The sequence below is a fragment of the Cynara cardunculus genome, unplaced genomic scaffold (assembly GCF_001531365.2).
Source record: "Cynara cardunculus var. scolymus isolate 2C unplaced genomic scaffold, CcrdV1 Un_Scaffold_5701, whole genome shotgun sequence".
Taxonomy (NCBI): Eukaryota; Viridiplantae; Streptophyta; class Magnoliopsida; order Asterales; family Asteraceae; genus Cynara; species Cynara cardunculus.
In genome coordinates, this window is record NW_020202542.1 from 27,208 (window position 1) to 31,037 (window position 3,830).

A 3,830-nucleotide genomic window follows, 5' to 3' on the forward strand; every position below is an offset into this window, starting at 1 on the left:
ATATATATATATATATATATATAGGGAGCGTTCAAATAAAAATCACTCAATTTGAAAAAATCGTGAAAACCTCATTCAATCAATCATAATTTTTCATTTTGTTCATTTTTTTGTAATTATGAGAGGTTGATTAACCATTTTTATTGTAGAGGGTGTTTATCATGGATATTAACATCTTCATTATTTTAATTTTAGAGAAATACATGAAACAGTTTCCTTAAAATTTTATTAAATATTATATGAAACAATTTCATAACCATATATGAAACAAATTCATCAAAAAAAGTATTATTTGAAACAATTTCACAAGATTAAACAATTTGATAAAAAAATTTCATAAGATTAAACAATGAAATCGACGTATGAGGGTAGTTTGTACGGTTTTTACAAATGAGGGTGATTTTCATTTGATCGCTCCTCTATATATCTATACTACATTAATAAGCATTTAGGTCAAAATTTTAATTACAACTCTATAAGCACATGGTACTGCTCTTTAAAGCCTAGATTTAAAAAAATCTCTTAATCACAACTCACAAAGCATAATGTACAAGATTTTAATTCAAGGGTTTTAACTAGAAAGGTTTCAGACCTCTTTCTCCATCCACAGTCTTCACTTTCTTCAACTTTTACTTTCCCATATCAAATTCAAAATCAAAGCTTCAAAAGCATGGTCATCTCCTCCACGTCTCTCCAGTCTCCATCTTGCTCTCCTCCACCACAATTCCTCATCTTCTCTCGCTTCACTTTCTTAGCTTTGTGATTTCAAGATGGATTTCGACTGCAAGAGTCCACAGCAATTGTAATGATATAAAGAAAAGTTACGAGTTTTCTCACTGCTCTCACACTGTTATACTAAGTGCAGAATGATATTCGCAAGAACCCTGCTTTCATATTACATTTTCACGAGATGTGTGCGAAAGTAGGAGTAGACCCATTGGCATCAAATAAAGGTTTTTGGGCCGGGCTCCTAGGAATCGGTGATTTCTATTATGAACTTGGTATGTGCTTGTTTTTGCTTCTGCTCCTCGGGTTTAAGATGAGACCATTGGATTTATATCTTTAAAGTAGAAAAATTTATTGCTGCTTTTGTGTTCGTATATATCTACCTATGGAGTTCCCCATATCATGAGCTCTGCTTCTGTGTTTTTATTCTTTTCTGTGGGAGTGCTTAATATTACATCCTCCTGTAGTTTGTTGGATCATGTATCTGCTAATTTAATATTTCCAAATGTTGGTTAACCACTTTTACATACATTCTTGACATATATTGTGAAAAGTGGTTTTTCTGTTGTTGAGGAATTGTCTGAAAGCTATGAAGCAAAACCCTGAATCCGAGACTCTGCCTTAACCTATTTCAGATATTTCCACCACAACAGTGAAATCCATTATTGGGAACTTTCATATGCACAACACTTTAAACTTTAATTTGGGGACGTAAAGAGGTTGTGTGATATTTAAAACATGTACGGAACGATTTATACATTATTGTTGTTGTTGCTGGTCTTGATAAACTAAATATATAACTATATTTGGGTGTATATGAATGTGAATGAAGGGATTAACATCTCAGGCATTTAAATAGCTTGGGGACGTAAAGAGGTCGTATGATTTTTAAAACATGCACGAAACAATTTATACATTATTGTTGTTGTTGTTGGGGTTGTTGGTCTTGATAAACTAAATATATAACTATATTTGGGTGTATCTGAATGTGAAAGGTTAATCTGTAGCTTAGGGGCCGTTTACCAAATACTTATCCGGTAAGTGCTTACTGGTAAAATTTAACACTATTATTTACGTACCAGGTAAGATTTTTGTCCGGCCTCTTTACCATTATGTATAAAACCAAAACGACATCATATGCAACAATTTACCCGGTAAGCGCTTAACATGGTAAGAGTCGTTGCCCTCACCTACCGAGTAAGATTCATGGTCCTTGTCTCGCTCTTACTGGGTAAGATTTTTGGTCGTTACCATATTCATCCGGTGAGGTAACATGACTTGGTAAGCACTTACCCGAGTAAGTGTTTGATAAACGGACCCTTAGAGTTCTAAACTTCTCATAGATTTTTTATCAATATGCTTCCACATAGAAACAAATAAATTTATATGGCTTATCAGGGGGGTGCAAATTGTTGATGTCTGCTTGGCTACTAGACCCCATAACAGGGGTGTGATCAACTTGGATGAACTCTGCAAGCTTCTAAGTCAGAGATGAAAGGGTGCCCATGAGGTAGGTTCTGAAGATGATTGCTTGCGTGCGATTGGTAAACTGAAGGTACCGTGTTTGTGTTCTATAGAAGTCATCAAAACAGTGCTAATAGATGTCTCAACTTTGTCGTGTACCTTATATGGTAACAAACTTTGAATGGCTACTTTGATCTTTAGGTGTTAGGAAGTGGTTTTGAAGTGATTACTGTTGGGAAAAGAAAGCTTGCTTGCTCCGTCCCAAATGAATTAAAGAAGGATCACAATGAAATTTTAGAGTTGTCTCAGGTTAGCTTCATTCCTTCCAAATGGATTAATTATTTCTTGTCATCCAACCTTCTTGCATCATTAAAGCAAGTTTTTCTTTAATGTTTTTGACCGTCATTCATATGCTGAATAGTCAATGAATGCCAGTGGGCTTGGATTTGAATCATCTGAAATCAAGTTTATGCCCCTTTGTGGAAATTTATATAGAAAAGGACTAATTATCTTCCTACTCAAACGAGCTATATGCAGATAAGCTAAAGTGCAAATGAGAAAAGAAAGGGATTAGGCTTCATATTTATAATCCCACTTTTGTTTATATTATGTACATTAGTCTGTATTACACACACAAAATTGGTCTTTGTTGTTCTAGGGACCTTCTACACATTCTTTGTTAAAAACCTCTGGAAATATTTCATCTTCAAAGGTATCACTATTTCTTCAAAGGTATCACTATTCTACTGTAATATCTACAAGTATCCCATTTCACGATGTAGATCACCATTTTTGTTTGTAAATTTGATTTTTTTTTCAACAGATTAAGGTATTTACAAGAATGCCAATTTGCTTTAATGTATAATTGTAAAAAAAATTGTGTTTTTCTTATCTTTTCTCTCAAGTGTATACCCAATTTTTGCAATCGGAATATGTTAGAGGTAGCAATATACCTTGCCCAAGTGTCAGGATTCAGATATATGGTATTTACTGCCTCGTAACCCCAGGGATCCGGAGTAGAAATCATATTAGGTGAGTTATTTGCAAATTGCAATGTTTCAATTTAATTCTATAAAAAGAAATTGTGGAATTTTATCRTTTCCTTGMTTGGAAAAAAGAAAKAATAATTCTCTTCTTGCTAGCTACTCRTATGATGGTGTTCATCGAACCTTTTTCTATTATATCATTTTGTACAGGTCTGGTTATTGCTTRTAGATAAGAARGATCTTGGTYTCCACCATCTGCCATTTCTTCATTTGATCTAGGTTGGGGTGCTTAGGTGAATTATACATGACTACTTCTCTACCTTTTCCTATTATATCATTTTGTTTCCATCAATGTTTATGATGCTACATACACTTCAGTTTTGAAGTTTTTTTTTTTTTGCACATGTCATGATCTAAGTTGCTTCAGTATGGACATGTTTGTTTGCTTTTAGTTTGTTTGGTTCTACCCTCTGCAGATAGTATCTTTTAGGACTTCTATAATGAATATGAGGACATTAGGGCTGATGTTGGAGCTGAAGGTGAATGAGGACATGCAGGTTTGGATTTAAAGTATTGGGCCCAGTCTATTTTAATGCTTTATATTTTTTCTGAAATTTTATTTTTGTCCCTTGAACAATTACGAATAATAAGTCA

At 33.7% G+C, this 3,830-nt stretch overlaps 1 pseudogene; it reads left to right on the forward strand.

Moving 5' to 3' along the window:
* The window catches only part of LOC112504475, a 10,012-nt pseudogene extending 6,279 nt beyond the window's left edge, over positions 1–3,733 (forward strand).
* Positions 3,734–3,830: the final 97 nt, after the last annotated feature.